General features: G+C 39.4%; 1 protein-coding gene across 3 annotated transcripts in view; it reads right to left on the bottom strand.

Moving 5' to 3' along the window:
- NEIL3 (nei like DNA glycosylase 3) overlaps positions 1 to 20153 on the bottom strand; it is a 585035-nt gene that overhangs the window by 550268 nt on the left and 14614 nt on the right. For all 3 annotated transcript variants that reach the window (XR_008998668.1, XR_008998669.1, XR_008998667.1), the window contains exon 2: positions 7642 to 7752. The gene's annotated coding sequence lies outside the window, so the exon portion shown is untranslated. The remainder of the gene's footprint in view (positions 1 to 7641; positions 7753 to 20153) is intronic.

Here is a 20153-nt window from a genome sequence, read left to right as displayed (position 1 = left end):
GAGCTTAGTTCAATTTTCAGTAGGAATAAGTAGTAGATCCACCAGATGAAGAATTGGAGGAGGAGATTTCCAGCAGATAGGAGAAAAATAGTTACAAAGCCAGGAGATGTGGGAAATATTCATATTCTAGAGCTACAAGGATACATGAAGGATCAGAGGATAGGAAATGAGAGCAGAGAAGTCAGCAAACCAAGATTATGACGAATGAAGATGATCTGCCAGAAGTATGGATATTGTTTAGAAAGTAATGTGGGAACAAATCAAGAATTCTGTGCAGGAGACATGACTAGATTTGCTTTATTGAGTGATCACCAGAACAGTGTGAAGCAATCATTCTCAACCAGGGTGATTTTGCCCTTTGGATGACATTTGGTCACAACTGAGGGAAGGGGTGCTTCTGGCACCTAATGGGCAGAGGACAGAGAAGCCACTAAGTATCTTACAACGCATAGGACAAGCCAGCAAACAGAGAGGTACCCAGCCAATAGCATCAATAGCCCAACACTGAGAAACGCTGGTGTGGTAGGCTGAAAATCCACCCCACCCTCTAATCCCTGGAATTTGTCAGTATGTTTCCTTACATGGCAAAGGGGACTTTTTCAGGTGTGATTACATTAAGGATTGTGAGATGAGAAGATTATCCCAGATTTTCTGAGTGGGAGCAATGTCACCACCAGCAAGAGGGTCCGAGACGGAAAAGGTAATGTGAGGACAGAGTGCAGTCAATGAAGAGATGTGACGGGGCGATGCCAACCACCAAAGATGAAGGGAGGAACATAAGCCAGGGACGCAGGCGCCTCCAGGAGCCAGAAGGGGTGAGAAGCAGGGCCTCCAGGGGCGGCCAGCCCTGCCGACACCTTGAATTCAGGACTGATTTTGGACTTCCAACCTCCAGAACAGTTAAAGAATAAAACTGTTGTTTCAGCCACTAAATGTGTGGTAATTTGTTACATCCACAATAGGAAATTAATACATCTGTTTTAGAGAATGGGATAGATGGGAAGCAAATCTTGGGGTTGAATAAACAGTAAGGAGATGTCAATAGTGTCAGGCACTTACTGAGCATGGACAATACAACAGTGATAAGGAAAACACAATTATTTCTTGAAGTTTACAAATCTAGTGATTTGTATGAGTCATTGTTACATTATAGAAAATAATCCCTTGGCCAATGCTAATTTCTTTCCCGATCCATCGTACATTGGCTAACCTTTCTATCTGGAAAGTTTTACTTCTGATTTATTCAGATTTACCAGTATTTTACATTATAATTTGTACTTTCCTTCCCAAATCCAAGGTCATCTCAAAGTCATAAAAATATCTCCTTACATTTTTTCCTATTAACTAAATAAAGCTTTTTACAATGATTGATTATTGTTTCAGTTATCCACTCGCTTCTCAGCAATGTTCCTACAGAGGCACAGACTTCAGCATCCCAATGTCAGGACTGGCTACCTTTAGTCAGTTGAATGCAAGTTCGCCTATCTCATTATAAACCTGGGAGTGAGAAATGAAATATTTATTGTTGGAAGCCACTGAGATTTGGGGTGGTTTTTATGTAGCATAGCCTAGGGAAATTTGACTAAAACATTTATGTTTACATTTAGGCCTTTTATCTATGAAGCCATCAATGTTATATGCAAAGTTATCCTATGTATATATAAATCTCTCTACTCTTGTTTCATTGATCTATGTCCCTGTACCCATTACATATTTTTATTACTGTGATATTGTAATGGGTCTGAACATCTTGTGAGTTCTCACTTTAGTCTTCCATCTCATAATTATATTAGCTTCGAATGAATGTTTAAGCTTTCAAATCATACTTAGAATCAATGTTTGATGTTCTCTTAAGTTCTAATGAAATACTGATTATAAACACATTGAATTTAGAGATGAACTTGGAAAACCCATTAATAGTTTTACAATGTTAACATGTCTTCTTTTATTAAGGTGTTATTTCATTAACTTTAGAAATTGCATAAGTTTCTCTGTGAAGATACTGTGTTTTCTTCATTGGCTTAATTCCTAGTTATTTCATAGTCCTGGCTAATCATTTTGAGTGGCATATTATTTTCCATTACAGTTTTAGTTGGTTTTTACTGTCAAAGGTGCTGGACTCCAATGCGAAATGTGTGCACCCAACTGGGGAAGAGAAGAAAATACCAGCACTTCTGTATATGCTTGTTTTTTATTTTCACATTTTTATTTTTAGGCATATAATATCTAATGTATTAACACATTAGTTCCATTTTAATAAGAGTAACAAATTTTTATGAGGCACGAGCTTTGTGCTAGGGACTATTCAAATGCTTTCCAAGTACGAATTCACTTACTCCTCACAATACCCTGAGTGGTATAAGTCGTAGTCGTAGTCGTAGTATTCTCATTTTACAGACAAGAAAAACATGGCAGAGGGTGGTTATGTAACTTGCCTAAATTCACACAGAAAGTGACGGAGCCAAGATTTGAACCCAAGGCAATCTTGCTCTTAGTCTCTATGCTATGTTGTATGTAAAGTACATAATTGCAGTTTATAAATAAATAGTGGGGTCATAAAATGAGACTCATAAGATGAGTTGGCTTGCTTTTTAAAGATAAGGATTATACATATTTAAAATATTTAGTCAGTTTTTAAATGACCAACATTTTGAGAGTAGTGGTATAGAAAAATACTAATAATCTTTAAAGTTTATCTTGTATTTGGCAATTTCACTTAACTTCTTTATTAGATACACTAATGTCTTCATTCTCTTTGGTTTTCTAGGTAGATAATCTTTCATTTACAAATAATGACAGTTTTATTTCTTCCAATTCTTATCACTGTTAATTATTTTCCTTGTCTTACTGTGATGGCTAGAGCCTTCAGTACTACATTGAATAGTAGTGCTTACATAAGATATTCTTGCCTTCTTGAGCTCAAAATTTCTTCACTAAGCACTATCTAGCTGAACCTTTTATCAAGTTAGACATCAGATTTGCTTCCAGTTTTCTTAATGTTTCTTTTGTGCTATAATTAAATAAGTGTAAAATTTATTAATGCCTTTTCTATATCTCAATAATAATTTATTTTTCTTTTTTAGCACACTATTATAACAAATTACACTGATAGAGTTTTGATCAGTTAGCCATTGCAGCATTCTGAGATAATTCCTACCAATTCACACTGTATTATTCCTAGTAGATTATGAGTTTATTTGGCTAATATCTTACTTAGTATTTTCTCACTCAAGTGCACTAGGACTAGTTTTTCCTTTTTCTTTTATATGGTCCTTATCTACTTTTAAAGGACTCTATTTCAACTAACACTAAGGTTTTTTAGTTAGCAGGGAAGAAAAGGAGGGGTACCAAAGCTAAAGGGTATTTTTTAAAGCAGGCTGATTTAGTCAGTTAAATATTTTTTGCAATCCATCATAAGCTTAAAAGCGTCACAGAAGAATTTTGAAATCTGTAGCCTTTGACAATTTTGGAAAAGATTAAGAACATTAGCACTTTTGTATTAGTTTCACAGGGTGCGGTCATTTGGTCGCCAACCATTTTTGAAGACAATTTCCTCACAATTTCTGTCAGGCTATTAATGCAAAGAATTAAAATAACTACATCAACATGAACTATGTGTTATTGGGCAAACTGAAAGACAAAAGGAATCAGGTCCCAGAAGGCAATTAATATAAACAATTTCTGGTGGGGCCACATTTGTTCCAAAGACAAGATACATTCAGGCAATCATTCTTCAGACACACGGCGTTCTCACTTGGGGCAAAGGGGCAACTGTTGTCTGCCTTGATTTAGGTCGGGATGTGGGGGGAGCGTTTAGTGAGGAGCCCCCTATAAGAAATAAAAGCTGAGAAGAGAATCCTTACGAGCTTTAACTAGCATCTCGGGCAGGGACTGAGTCATTTTAGACCAAGGACCAAGACGATAAAAGGTTTGCAGTCTTTTCACTTGAAGATTCTTGTTATTTTTAATGATTGCAGGTTTCACATAATGAATGAGTAACTGGAAAACTCTTAAGACATTAACAACGTGTGTTCTTGTTTGCAGGGAAAGCAAGGCATTTGGGGAAGTGGAAGCAAAGGGCACAGTGGGAGGCGGCGGCTGACAAGAAGAGCAGAAACTAAGCTAAGTTCTTCTGGCCGCTGCAAGGAAGGAAAGCCTCTCACAGGACAGGCCTGAGCCTGAGAAAGGACCTGGAGTTTAAAACAGAAATGCTTGAATTATGTCATTACTCCATGCTGCCTACTTTGTGGACACTCCAAGCTCGGCTGGATGGTGAGGAGTGATTCGAAGTAAGGTGACACTGACACTGATAGCTGTGAAATGACAGCAACAGATGGACCTTGCTGACGTGAAGCCATCAAAGGTGTGCAAAGTTTAAGTAAAAAATACTCAATCCTGAGCTTGACAGACCATATAGAGGCAGGTTATATCATTAACTAAAGGTCAGATATAAATATAATAAGCTAGTTGAAGACAGTTGGGCGTGCTCTAACCTTCTCCATCACATTTATGCACCTGGAAGGTAACCTGTCAGCTGCATGGGTATCAATCTCTACCTATGCAGTAGAACAAGTAGAGGTGACTGAGTCCAACGTGATGCATTTGATGTCTTAATAAGAACACAAAACGGTTACAATATGCTGACATGCATTCATAGCCCTAACGGAACAGAAGGGTCTGTTTCGGCAGCCAAAGACAAGATGACTTCTTACCCAAACTTTGAGCATATAATTGTAATCAGCTACGAACGTCAACAGAAAAGATCAGCCTTCTGTAATTTGCAGATTTCTTGAAATCCACTTTTTTAAAAAGAAGAATACTTTGATACTGTTTGTTTCATGCACACAGGGTTCAGGGTTTAGCTGAATCAAGGACTCTTTGGTATTTCTGATCTAATTATAGTTGGCTTGGACCCAATCTGGACTAGTGGGTAAGCCACAATAGGCTGTATATTCCATTATTAATCTCTTGGGCTTCAAAGGTTTATCAGAACCAAAGCTATTAGACATTTAAACTCTTGGACTTTTTGCTTACTTGCTAAATACTGACCCGTTTTGTTCTTTCCTATTCCACATTCACAAGTTCATTTGTGAAACTTGAAAATGCTAATGGTTGTGTGTGTGTGTGTATATGGCCTGTGTGCGATTACACTCACACATGCATGCACACATACATGTTTTTTGTTCTTTCAGCGATAACCACTCACCTTTACAAAATATTCTTATTTAGATGAGCAAACCCTGAGAAACACTGCATCCTATTCATGTACTAATTAGGGCATCTAGAGCCATAGCCTGAATGCTGACTGGAACTACTGTCTATTTCAGATGTGGCAGTTTGGTTCAGTGGACATTTATGAGACAGCTTGATTGTAAATGGTTGTGATCAATCCCCAGCACATGCATGTCAGAACTTGCTCCTGAGGTTGAGTGCCGATGCAAAAGGGATTAGCACCGCACACTGGGAACTCAGAACTCCCCCAGAGAAAAGTGTTAAGCATAACATTGACTCAGAAAAGGCCAAGGAAGTTACAGAAACACATTAGCAGAGATTTCAGATATGAAAATCATTTTGTACAAATTTCACCTTGTAATGTCTTCAAACTGTGTAGGAAGTTGAATTGTTTTACAGGAGAGCAGCTAACAGTGTTCCTTAGGACAGCCTGGGCTTGATGTTTCATTTTAGAAACAGTAGTGATATTTCAGAGAGAAAAGTACTGCTCGGAGAAGCCCTGATGTCCAAAATGATGCACAGGGGGGGAAAGTCTGCTCTGAGTTCCTTGCATGATAACATAGAAAGTTTTAATGTTTACTCTTTATAGAAACTCTTATAGAAGAGGAGAAAATGCAAAAGTATAACTCTCAGGCAGACGTTTTGATCTGCCTTCTGACAGGGTCATGAATTCCTTAAGACTTTCTCTTCTGGTGTTAGGGATTACATTCGGCTGTAGCAACAGAAACGCAGTCATGGTGGATTGACCAAATAGGGTCTCTTCTTCTCATATATGAAGTCTGGACATAGGGAGGTGAGGGTGGCGTCATGGCATCGTGGTATCGTCAGCATCCTGGACTTACACTGTCTTTTTGTTCCCCCATCGTCGTGGTTACTTCACGGTCCTAAGATCATGTTCCCTACACCTCTGGCCTCCCTTCTGTGCTCCAGGCAGGAAGAATAAGACAACTACAAGTAAGGAGGGGCCGGCCCCCGTGTCAGGAGAGGAAAACTGCCCAGGAATTCCTGGTAGGTTTCAGCTGAGCTCGTTAGCCAAACCATGTCAAAGGATCAGCTTTTGCTAGAACAGTCTGAGAAATGGTGTTTTTTGTTTGTTTTTGTTTTTGGCCACAATGCCAATAAAAAATACAGAAAAATGGATATTGGATAGACAAGCAGTGTGTTCTGCCACATACTGCTTCAAGATATTTACCAGCGCCCATTCTGATTGGGCAACACCTAAAACATTCTGATTGGATGTTCTCAGGGAATAATGACATCCTGAGAGCTTGTTGCTCAAAAGTTCATGAGTCAAAACAACCACCCAATCATTCACCCACACAGAAAGGCAGAGAGGCTAAGAAGGTACGTGAGGTTCACATATCGACATGAAACCATGAGCAAATCTGACATCACTGGCCCTGAGTTGCTGAGTCCTAAAAGAGAGACTATGTTGGTATCCCAAAGTGCAAGCGAACACTGGTAAAACTAATGGCATAAATGGACAAATCCAATGAGCTTTTAACATTCCTTGTAAAATGCAGACAGTAAAATGCACAAGATAAACCATATGTTGCAAATGAAACGTATTCAGTGAATTTGAAAGGCTTGATATTTTAAAGCATGCTGATAATGACAGACTTACATTAGAAACCAATAACATAAGATGTCTACACAAGCCCAAATATTGCAAAATTAAAGAACCTCCTTCTAAATATCAAGGAGGTCAAAGAAAAAAAATCACAAATAAAGTAAAAATTTAATTTGAGTAAAATTGTTACAAAAATGTAGCCTATGAAAATCTGTGGGATGTTGCTGAAATATTATGTAAAGGAAAATTATTGAATTAAGAAAGAAAAATAGATTTAAGATCACTATACATTTCTCTCTTATGAAGCAAGAAAAAGACAAGCAATTTAAATCCAAATATATAGATGGACAAAACTCCCATTTCCGTACTCTGCTTCTTCAGTGTGTGGCCCTCATGTTTGCACTTTGGCTGCTGCCCCTCCAGGTATCACATTCCTATTCCAGGCAAGAAGAAAATGAAAGGTTCAGAAGGCTTTCCCATAAATCTGTCTTGTCTTGAGAAGGGATGCTCTTCCCAGGTAATGTCTGCCTATATCTTACTGGCCAGAACATAGCTTTCCCTAAGTGCAAGTTATTTGGGAGAAATGAAGTTACATATATATTAAGCTGGGAACATTAATGATCATCTCCAAGAAAACTGGAGTTCTGTTAGCAAGGAAGAAGGAGAGAATAGATAGCGGCGAGTGGCAAGCAGCTTCTGCCAAATGCCCACTGCAGAGAAATCAGAAAAAACAGAGAAATATTTCTCAACACTTCTTGTTCCATTTATTTATCCATTGATTAATCTTTTCCCCTCTTTCTCCTGACCAATACCTTATTAGAAAATACAGGTTTTCTTACCTCAGATAGTTACAGCAACTTCCAAAATGCATCCTGGAGTTGATAGCTCCCTGATACACAGAACTGGCAGCAAAACAATTTTTCCTGGGAGAATTTAGTATCCCTGAGAGCCTTAAAGAAAAACAAAAATGTAAATAAGTTTCAGGGCAGATTGAAAAAGATTTCATGACAGACTGTCAGCATTTTATTTGGGTCACAAAACAGGCCATTTCCTGTCTTCTCAAAGCCCTCCACTCTTAAATCACTGCCCTGTGACCCAGTGTGTGGAAACGGACTCCTCAGGGCCACTGCGGCAGGGGCCTCCCTGTCCCGAGAGCATGGCTGTTCACTAATGGCTCTAGACACTGCTCGCGGGGCCCGACCCTGTTCATCACTGTCGTAACCACCATCACATGTCTCAGTGCCCACAGGGGGCACCGCACGGCACGGCACCGCACACATGCTCGCTGTCCAGCTTCGGCTGCTGAGTTGTCACACACTCTGTTCCCACTGAGCTTCTCTGATTGCGAGCGATACTGTCCGCTGCTGTCAGCTACTAGAGTTAAAGCTTGTTACACTGTGGACGTTCCCTGCAGGAATCTGATGAGAAAGTGACACTACTGCTTTTTAGCTGCCTTTTTCATCATTAACGGATTTACTCAACATGCCCATTAGTAGGTACCGTTTTCTTCATTACGGAGCTCAGCAATGACCATCGCCAAGTTCAAGGCTTGCCGGTACCTTCAGGATTTGAAGGAAAAAGTAAGGGCTACTATTTATCTGTCCTAGGACAGTCTTAAGTGACTTCATTCTTAAGTTATCCCTCTGAAGAAATAGTTAGGACACATATTTTATAGATGAATCAGCTGCTTCTAAAGGAACTTTTTTAGATTAGTTGTCCAAAGTCACATAAGCTGGTAAAGGTCATAACTAAACTTGAACCTGGGTCCTAAATTAATTATCTTTCAAACTAGTCTATTGTCCTATAAGAAGTGTCATAACATTTCACCAAGAGGTCACAAAACTCAACCCTTGTTGGTGAGTCCAGGTTAACCTCACCTAAAGGACCCCAGGTCACCAACATCAGTGGTGCCTGTGTGAGAGCAGGGACAGGTGTTTGCAGAAGGTGAGGGAAGGTACTTAAAAAGTAACAGTGCAGGAGTAAAGTACGTAATTTTAGACAAGTTGAATTACATGCTGTGTTCTTTTAATGGAGTGGAACTAAAATTACACTGTATTCTTGTTTAACGTGGTTGATTTCCCTTGTACGTGTTTACATCTTGACTCTGCTTACTTGCTTTCTAAGTGAGTCCTCCCTCATAGTGATGGTTTTCCTAATAGTTGATCCTTGCCCTTAACTCTTCTCTCTTTCAGTAGCCATTTCTAGTGTGATACTATGCTAAAATGTGCTTCCTTACTTTGGTTTACGGGCTTTCATAATTTTCATGCTCTTTCACATCAGCCTCATTCTCCCCTCGCATTATTTCTGAGGGGTCCCAACAGCACATTTATTTCCCGAGTATGTTTCAGAATCCTCCACCTCCCTCTGTTTCTAGCAATTGCAGATGGCTTTTCTGTAGCATGATTATTTTCTCAAAGTCCCTATTTCCTAAAGCTCAGTCTCCTGCTCACTTAAATAATGATGCAGGGGGAACCTGGACGTCTGCAGACTGTGGCCGCTATTGGTTCTAATTGTGCCTTCTACCTCAGAGGTGCTGTGTTTCTTTAAATAAATTCCATCGGTAATAATTTTAAACTTCATTAAAACTTGAAAAAACAATCTTAAGGATCTTTTTTGCATGTTTTCTTCTTTACAGGTTTTAGTGTAAAGGGCTGCCTTTTCCTTTAACTGTTCTCGGTAATGGAAAGTGTTTATTAGAGATTAACACCCGAAGGTGCTGCTTTCACCACTCCTGTTTCTGATCCCACATTCGCTGGCCTTGAACCCACATTTCTCACCTGGCGACATGAGATACAGCACATGTTTACAGCTTTTCAAAGCATTTCCATTAACCTCATACTGTCTTAAAATTCAGGCACTGACCTGGGCAAGGGTGACCATTTACTAAGGTAATGTTTTGGCACAGGTACCTCCCTACCATTAAGTAAGATTGGTAGGTGAAAAAATATCAGCTATGTGATATAATATGATAGAGGTTAAAATAAACGATAAGAGCCTTTAAACTCACTTTTGAGTTTTAACTCAGTTTTGAAATAAATAGACCAAATGAAAGAAAAAACGCTTTCATGGAAAAAAAAGAAAACAGGACTAAATAGAAACAAATAGTGAAAGAGCAATAGCTATCTATAAAACTCATGGAAATGGAATGTCAGTTTTTTTGCATATTTTTATATCACAGAACAATGACACAACTTTTACCCATTTGCAAGAAAATCAGCAAGCATTAGAATTATCCAAGGACAGAGTAGATATTGAACAAAGTAACCTAAGATGTTCAGTCTGCCCATATCAGAGGTAACACAGGATGTCAAAGTTGATCCATTATTAGATTTTAAGTAGTTCATCTTTGAAAACATCTTGTCACACAGATAGGTATTGCCAAACACTATGTCCATATAGGAGCAAACGATTTTAATCGAACACATTTGTTGACTAGAAGGCATATAAGAATGCCATTATATTTTTCTCTTGATATTTGACTTTACCACGTCATGATATTGCATATTAGTACCTTCCAAAGGAAGATTAGATGGAAGATTTTCAATTGCACAGTTAAATGGAATTCAAAATATGGAGGGTTATTTAACTAAGGTCTGCAAAATGCTGCTGGAACTTTGTGGTTTGAACTTAGAAAAGATATCTACTGCAAATTTATGTGGGAACAGAGAGCTTGCTTTTTGTTTCTAATAGTGCATGCCACATAAAAATGAGCTTCGCTTTGTTTCAGACAGCATTAGTTTTGGGAATGACTTCATTGTACCATAAGTTTTGCATATAAGCCCTCTTTGACCATGGAATTTTATATGGAATTAAGAAATGTTACCAAGTTCACACCAAAAGCTAATACCCAAACCACTCAGTTTGCTGGTAGTAGTTGAAGGTAGTATTTCCAACTACTTAAAAACATTAAACCTTTCCCAGCTTATGGAATGCCCTGGGAACAGCAGTGGGTGGGGCTGGCCTGCAGATCACGGTTTGCCAAACTCTGAATCAGGCCGACTGTGCCTCTGAAGTCAGAGTCCTGAGGTTTGAATTCTGGCCACACTGACGTTACAGTCTCCAAAGCCTCCAAGAGAGTAAAAGAGTTCTCCCTGAGTCGAAAGAGTTAAATGAAGGGATTGTGTGGAATTATTTAAACAGTAAGTAGCTTTTAGTTGTAAAATAAAAACCCACCACAGTGCTATAAATGGATACAAAAAATTCGACCACATAAAATGAGGACAGGGCAGGGGGTGCAGAGACAAGATGGCGGTGTGAGTAGGACAGTGGGAATCTCCTCCCAAAAACATATATATTTTTGAAAATACAACAAATACAACTAATCCTAAAAGAGAGACCAGAAGACACAGGACAACAGCCAGACCACATCCGCACCTGCGAGAACCCAGCGCCTCGCGAAGGGGGTGAGATACAAGCCCCGGCCCCGCGGGAGCCGAGCGCCCCTCCCCCCAGCTCCCAGCGGGAGAAGAGCAGGCAGAGCGGGAGGGAGACGGAGCCCAGGACTGCCGAGCACCCAGCCCCAGGCATCCGGGCCAGAGCGTAGACACAGTGCGTACCCAGGGGGCCCTGGATACTGGGGGAACAGGGAGTAAGACCTCTGAGCGGGTGCCGAAGCTGATGCCCCTGTGACAAAGAAAAGCGAGTGCTTTTTGAAAGTCTTAAAGGGACAGGGACGCCACAGCTGAACGGAAGCATCCCAGGTCACAGTCCAGCAGCTGGAAATTCCAGGGAACTCCGGGCGCACTAACCCCCTGGGCAACAGCTCTGAGACCCCTCACGGAGGTAAACAGCCCAACAGCCCCCCGTCCATTACCCCTCCGGGGCCCCGACATAGCAGAGCAGCGGCCTGAGGCTGGCCACGCCCACAGCAAGGGAGTTTCCTCCATACCGGCCGGCAAGATACAGAGACCCAGTCTACACGCAATTGCCCAACACAAGCCACTAGGGGTCGCAGTTGTCCCAGTAAAGAAAGGCCAGGAGCAAGTGGAAAGTCCTGGCCCTCCCAGCTGACAGACAATAGCACCTGTCAACATGAAAAGCAAAAAAATATGATCCAGACAAGACTAACCCAGACAGCTTCGGCATCTGCTACATCTTCCCCTGAGAAGGAACCTGGGGAGATAGATTTAACCAGTCTTCCTGAAAAAGAATTCAAACAAAAGTCATAACCATGCTGATGGACTTGCAGAGAAATATGCAAGAACTAAGGAAGGAGAATTCAGAAATAAAACAAGCTCTGGAAGGACCTCAAATCAGAATGGACGAGATGCAAGAGACCATTAATGGACTAGAAAACAGAGAACAGGAACGCAGAGAAGCTGATGCAGAGAGAGATAAAAGTATCTCCAGGAATGAAAGAATTTTAAGAGAACTGTGTGACCAATCAAAATGGAACGATATCCACATTATAGGGGTACCAGAAGAAGAAGAGAGAGAAAAAGGGATAGAAAGTGTCTTTGAAGAAATAATTCCTGAAAACTTCCCCAAACTAGGGGAGGAAATGGCCTCTCAGACCACAGAGGTACACAGAACTCCCATGACAAGGGATCCAAGGAGGGCAACACCAAGACACATAATAATTAAAATGGCAAAGATCAAAGACAAGGACAAAGTATTAAAGGCAGCCAGAGAGAAAAAAAAAGTCACCTACAAAGGAAAACCCATCAGGCTATCACCAAACTTCTCAACAGAAACCCTACAGGCCAGAAGAGAATGGCACGATACACTTAATGCAATGAAACAGAAGGGCCTCGAACCAAGAACACTGTATCCAGCATGAATATCATTTAAATATGAAGGAGGGATTAAACAATTCCCAGACAAGCAAAAGTTGAGGGAATTTGCCTCCCACAAACCACCTCTTCAGGGCATCTTACAGGGACTGCTCTAGATGGGAGCACTCCTAAAAAGAGCACATAACAAAACACCCAACATATGAAGAAGGGAGGAGGAGGAATAAGAAGGGAGAGAAATAAAGAATCATCAGACCGTGTTTATAATAGCTCAATCAGCGAGTTGAGTTAGACAGTAAGATAGTAAAGAAGCTAACCCTGAACCTTTGGTAACCACAAACTTAAAGCCTGTAATGGCAATAAGTACATACCTTTCAATAATCACCCTAAATGTAAATGGACTGAATGCACCAATCAAAAGACACAGAGTAATAGAATGGATAAAAAAGCAAGATCCATCCATATGCTGCTTACAAGAGACTCACCTCAAACCCAAAGACACGCACAGACTTAAAGTCAAGGGATGGAAAAAGATATGTCATGCAAACAACAGAGAGAAAAAAGCAGGTGTTGCAATACTAGTACCAGACAAAACAGACTTCAAAATAAAGAAAGTAACAAAAGATAAAGAAGGACATTACATAATGATAAAGGGCTCAGTCCAACAAGAGGATATAACCATTATAAATATATATGCACCCAATACAGGAGCACCATCATATCTGAAACAAATACTAACAGAACTAAAGGAGGAAATAGAATGCAATGCACTCATTCTGGGAGACTTCAACACACCACTCACTCCAAAGGACAGATCCACCAGACAGAAAATAAGGAAGGACACAGAGGCACTGAACAACATGCTAGAACAGATGGACCTAATAGACATCTACAGAACTCTACATCCAAAAGCAACAGGATACACATTCTTCTCAAGTGGACATGGAACATTCTCCAGAATAGACCACATACTGGTCCACAAAAAGAGCCTCAGAAAATTCTAAAAGATTGAAATCCTACCAACCAACTTTTCAGATCACAAAGGCATAAAACTAGAAATAAACTGTACAAAGAAAGCAAAAAGGCTCACAAACACATGGAGGCTTAACAACATGCTCCTAAATAATCAATGGATCAATGACCAAATCAAAATGGAGATCCAGCAATATATGGAAACAAATGACAACAACAACACTAAGCCCCAACTACTGTGGGACACAGCAAAAGCAGTCTTAAGAGGAAAGTATATAGCAATCCAGGCATATTTAAAGAAAGATGAACAATCCCAAATGAATGGTCTAATGTCACAATTATCGAAATTGGAAAAAGAAGAACAAATGAGGCCTAAGGTCAGCAGAAGGAGGGACATAATAAAGATCAGAGAAGAAATAAATAAAATTGAGAAGAAAAAATCAATAGCAAAAATCAATGAAACCAAGAGCTGGTTCTTGGAGAAAATAAACAAAATAGATAAGCCTCTAGCCAGACTTATTAAGAGGAAAGGAGAGTCAACACAAATCAACAGTATCAGAAATGAGAAAGGAAAAATCATGACAGACCCACAGAAATACAAAAAATTATTAGAGAGTACTATGAAAACCTATATGCTACAAAGCTGGGAAACCTAGGAGAAATGGACAACTTCCTAGAAAAATACAACCTTCTAAGACTGTCCCAGAAAGAAACAGAAAATCTAAACTGACCAATTACCAGCAATGAAATTGAAGCGGTAATCAAAAAACTACCAAAGAACAAAACCCCCGGGCCAGATGGATTTACCTCGGAATTTTATCAGACATACAGGGAAGACATAATACCCATTCTCCTTAAAGTTTTCCAAAAAATATAAGAGAGGAGGGAATATTCCCAAACTCATTCTATGAAGCCAACATCACCCTAGTACCAAGACCAGGCAAAGACCCCACCAAAAAAGAAAACTACAGACCAATATCCCTGATGAATGTAGATGCAAAAATACTCAACAAAATATTAGCAAACTGAATTCAAAAATACATCAAAAGGATCATACACGATGACCAAGTGGGATTCATCCCAGGGATGCAAGGATGGTACAACATTCGAAAGTCCATCAACATCATCCACCACATCAACAAAAAGAAAGACAAAAACCACATGATCATCTCCATAGATGCAACAAAATTCAACATCCATTCATGATAAAAACTCTCAACAAAATGGGAATAGAGGGCAAGTACCTCAACATAATAAAGGCCATATATGATAAACCCACAGCCAACATCATACTGAACAGCGAGAAGCTGAAAGCTTTTCCTCTGAGATCAGGAACTAGACAGGGATGCCCACTCTCCCCACTGTTATTTAACATAGTACTGGAGGTCCTAGCCATGGCAATTAGACAAAACAAAGAAATAGAAGGAATCCAGATTGGTAAAGAAGAAGTTAAACTGTCACTATTTGCAGATGACATGATATTGTACATAAAAAACCCTAAAGACTCCACTGCAAAACTACTAGAACTAATATCGGAATTCAGCAAAGTTGCAGGATACAAAATTAACACACAGAAATCTGTGACTCTCCTATACACTAACAATAAACTAATAGAAAGAGAAATCAGGAAGACAATTCCATTCACAATAGCATCAAAAAGAATAAAATACCTAGGAATAAACCTAACCAAGGAAGTGAAAGACCTATACCCTGAAAACTATAAGACACTCTTAAGAGAAATTAAAGAGGTCACTAACAAATGGAAACTCATCCCATGCTCCTGGCTAGGGAGAATTAATATCGTCAAAATGGCCATCCTGCCCAAAGCAATATACAGATTCGATGCAATCCCTATGAAATTACCAACAACATTCTTCAATGAACTGGAACATATAGTTCAAAAATTCATATGGAAACACCAAAGACCCTGACTAGCTAAAGCAATCCTGAGGAGGAAGAATAAAGTGAGGGGGATCTCACTCCCTAACTTCAAGCTCTACTATAAAGCCATAGTAATCAAGACAATTTGGTACTGGCACAAGAACAGAGCCACAGACCAATGGAACAGAATAGAGACTCCAAACATTAACCCAAACATATATGGTCAACTAATATTCAATAAAGGAGCCATGGACATACAATGGGGAAATGACAGTCTCTTCAACAGACGGTGCTGGCAAAACTGGACAGCTACATGTAAGAGAATGAAACTGGATCACTGTCTAACCCCATACACAAAAGTAAATTCAAAATGGATCAAAGACTTGAATGTAAGTCATGAAACCATAAAACTCTTAGAAAAAAACATAGGCAAAAATCTCTTAGACATAAACATGAGTGACCTCTTCTTGAACATATCTCCCCGGGCAAGGGAAACAAAAGCATAAATGAACAAGTGGGACTATATTAAGCTGAAAAGCTTCTGTACAGCAAAGGACACCATCAATAGAACAAAAATGTATACTACAGTATGGGAGAATATATTCATAAATGACAGATTCGATAAAGGCTTGACATCCAAAATATATAAAGAGCTCACACACCTCAAGAAACAAAAAGCAAAGAATCCAATTAAAAAATGGGCAGAGGGGCTGAATAGACAGTTCTCTAAAGAAGAAATTCAGATGGCCAACAGACACATGAAAAGATGCTCCACATCGCTTGTCATCAGAGGAATGCAAATTAAAACCACAATGAGATATCACCTCACACCAGTAAGGATGGCTGCCATCCAAAAGACAAACAACAACAAATGTTGGAGAGGTTGTGGAGAAAGGGGAACCCTCCTACACTGCTGGTGGGAATGTAAGCTAGTTCAACCATTGTGGAAAGCAGTATGGAGGCTCCTCAAAATGCTCAAAATAGAAATACCATTTGACCCAGGAATTCCACTTCTAGGAATTTACCCCAAGAATGCAGCACTCCAGTTTGAAAAAGACAGATGCACCCCTATGTTTATCACTGCACTATTTACAATAGCCAAGATATGGAGGCAACCTAAATGTCCATCAGTAGATGAATGGATAAAGAAGATGTGGTACATATACACAATGGAATATTACTCAGCTTTAAGAAAAAAACAGATCCTACCATTTGCAACAACATGGATGGAGCTAGAGGGTATTATGCTCAGTGAAATAAGCCAGGCGGAGAAAGACAAGTACCAAATGATTTCACTCATACGTGGAGTATAAGAACAAAAGAAAACTGTAGGAACAAAACAGCAGCAGAATCACAGAACCCAGGAATAGACTAACAGTTGCCAAAGGGAAAGGGACTGGGAAGGACGTGTGAGAAGGGAAGGATAAGGGCGGGAAAAAAGAAAGGGGGCATTACGATTAGTATGTATAGTGTGGGGGGTACGGGGAGGGCTGTGCAACACCGAGAAGACAAGTAGTGATTTTACAGCATCTTACTATGTTGATGGACAGTGACTGTGAAGGGGTATGTGGGGGGGACTTGGTGAAGGGGGGAGCCTAGTAGACAAAATGTCTTTCATGCAACTGTAGATTAATGGTACCAAAATAAAACTAATAAAAAAAAATGAGGACAGGGCAGGGGTGGGAGGAATGGAGCTGCTCTCGTGGGAAAGCTGGTGAGATGAACTTGGGGACACCTGCTGTCAGTCACCATTCAGCTTCTCTCTGAGTTCTTGTGGGGGGGCTGCATGGTATTAGAAGTACTGTAGCTGTTTTGTTAAGATTGCCATGATGGCACTCTTTTTCTATTCTCTGTGACCAGCTAATGAGCCAGGCATAATGCCATTTTATAGATAAGGACAGCAAGGCTGACGGCCTTGAATTTACCCATTTCATCTCCTACCAGTCCATGCTAAAGAAATCCTGCTTTTCACCAGTTCTGTGCTGTTATTCCCCAGCTAATCCCAATTCTCCTTCTCCAGAGTAGCTACAGGTAGCAAGCAGAGCATCATTCATGGATTTGCTCTTCTTCAGACCTAGAAAGTGCCTTTAAATATACTCACATCCTTATATACGACCTTTTATAGAACCTGATTATATGCCTATCTCCTTCCATATGGATTATCCTAACAAGTCAAAGGTGTATCTTATTTTCATATGTACAGAAATGACTATCACAAAGTTATTCAGATAAAAGTACTGAACCAAGTAATGAATGAAGATTGTGTATAAATGAAATAGTATTTAATTACTAATCTTCACAATGGAGAATGCTCTTCATTTATTTCGTTGTGCTATTTTTATATTATTTTTATATTGTTATTTATTTATAAACTAAAACCTTTTATAGAAGAAACACATAGATTTAACATGTGTTCATGTTCAAATCCCGTTTGCCATTAAAAAGCTATGTCAACTCACTTCTCTGTTCTTCTATTTCCTTACCTAAAAGTTATCTTTAAGATCAGATTCAGTCCTGAAATTGTATGCTAGTTATTAAAGCAAAAAGTTTACTTAGATAATGTATTTTGAATTACTTATCTATATCTGAATTTTTTGAAAAATTATAAATCTAAATTAGGACTTAAGAAATCTCTATAGTGCTTTAAGAGATGAATAGTATTGTTTTTTGGTAGAAATACTCAAAAAATTTTGGTATACAATTACTAAGTTTTGTTAAACTGTTTACTTGAGTTTTAAAAATATACATCCCTATATATCCCATTGGTAATCTAACTTGATGCACAATTGGAATTCAGGATTGGGCTTTTAAAATCATATCAAAATTTCACTGCCAGTAAGACCATGGGCAGTGGCTTTGCGCAGATGCACTCGGTAACCAAATCTGAAAAGAACAGATCGGACTCTGCCAGGAATCAAGATAATTTTTCTATTGCCTCCTAGAAAACTGATTTATCTTAGGGACCTCATATACTAAAGAAAACTCTAATCTGGTGTGCATGTTTTCTTTTAAATCAGTTCAGTGTTGAGTGATTATTTTTGTTATTTTTATCAGAAGTAGAACTGTTTATTGCTGTACATTTCCAACACAGTGCATCTTTCTTATGACAGCAAACAGCACAGCTAGGTTGCTTTATCGATTCCCAACACTCGCTTTGATAAGACAGGACTATCGCTGTCATCTTCCAGATGAGTCCCCAGCCCCTAGCCTAGAGCCTGACAAATAACGCCTGACTCAAATGAGTCACTGAATGAGAGAATGAAAGAAAGTCTTATCATGTCCGATGCTCAGGACATTAACCCCATTAGACGGATGAGAAAAGAGAGGTTAATTAAGGAGTATCTTTACAAGGTCACAGAGATGGTCAAGATGACTAAAGCTAGATCTCCTGGTTTCAGAGCCATTATCTTTTCCATTACTCCAGGCTGCTGCTATAGGCTGTACAAGTTTTTAGAGCTGACCTAGCACGTCATGTGATTTTCAGAAGATTGTATTATGAATACTTCATATTTCGTCTCTAGCATTTTTATGATGTTTAGAATCATAAAACAGCCTTAAATTTCCTCAGCAAAAAAGCACCAGGAAGGCCAATTGAGAAACGTGCCACAAACTTTTAATGAGCATCTGTGGAGGATCAGGGTCCCCATAAACATTTCAGGGCACTCCCCAGGGAGTTTTGGGGGATCCTATTTCCCAAAGCTGTTCAGAAGTTCCATGAAGTTAGAAGCATTTTTGTGCTGCTTAGGCACGTATCTGCAGACTCTAATTTCTAAGGTGCAAGGAAAGAAAATGTTGGTGATGGAAACTTTCTCTGAGGCTTTGTTTATAGAAAGCAAGCTCACGTATCACAAACAAAGCATTTCTAAGACAGCAACAATTTTGTTGACTACATTTGAAGACAGAACACGCAGTTCCCAAATGCAATTTCAGTTTTCCAAAGGACAGTTTTATTCTTTTTCCAAAATGCCTCGGTGATTTTTTGTTTTGTTTTGTTTTGTGTTGCTTAGACGGACTGTTCAGTGTGCCTTTTTACTCAACATGAAAAGGAAAGAAAAGAACAAGCAACCGAGTGACCCTCTGATGGCCTCTGGGCAGTGGTTTGAGGATGTCTTTTTAGCAGGTACTGTAAGTGATGCTGGTAAAGACTTTGCATATCAGGCTAAAATAGTCTTCAAACACTGACCCAGTCAGATTGATTCAGATTAAATGTTTCTTTCTTTCCCAGAGAATGTCTATTTCCCATAGTGTTTTTAAAAGCCTTAGTGTATATACATGTGTGTGTATTTATTTTTTTAGAGAGGAAATTACTAGAATTTTGGCACCGTGAGCAGCTAAATACTAACTGCATTAGTATTTCTAACTAATGTATAACTAATGCAGTTAACTAATGCGGTTAGTACTAAAATACCAACTGCATTAGTATTTCAGGACATTTGTGTACTGTTTTGTCTGTAGGGGAGGAAAGATATTTCCCTTTGCCCTTCTAAGTCCTTGGCTGAGACCCCTGTAATAAAAGACAGATTAACAAGAGGAAAACAAATAGACATTCATTAGTATGTATACCTGATATACACACATGGGAGATGCCCAGGGAAAAATGAGTAACTCCCTGAGGTGGCTTAGAATTCAGGCTTTAATACAATCTTAATAAGGAAAGGGTTGAGGAATGTAGGTCTCCTGGGGGAGAGGAAATTATTTTTAGGAAAGATGAATGGGCCCTTGAAAGAATAGGTGGGGGCTCTGATAGCTTGTGATGGTTTCTGACA

This window comes from Manis pentadactyla, chromosome 7, assembly GCF_030020395.1.
Source record: "Manis pentadactyla isolate mManPen7 chromosome 7, mManPen7.hap1, whole genome shotgun sequence".
NCBI classification, from domain to species: Eukaryota; Metazoa; Chordata; class Mammalia; order Pholidota; family Manidae; genus Manis; species Manis pentadactyla.
The sequence above is the reverse complement of the archived record's forward strand: the minus strand, read 5'-3'. Positions and strand labels throughout refer to the sequence as shown.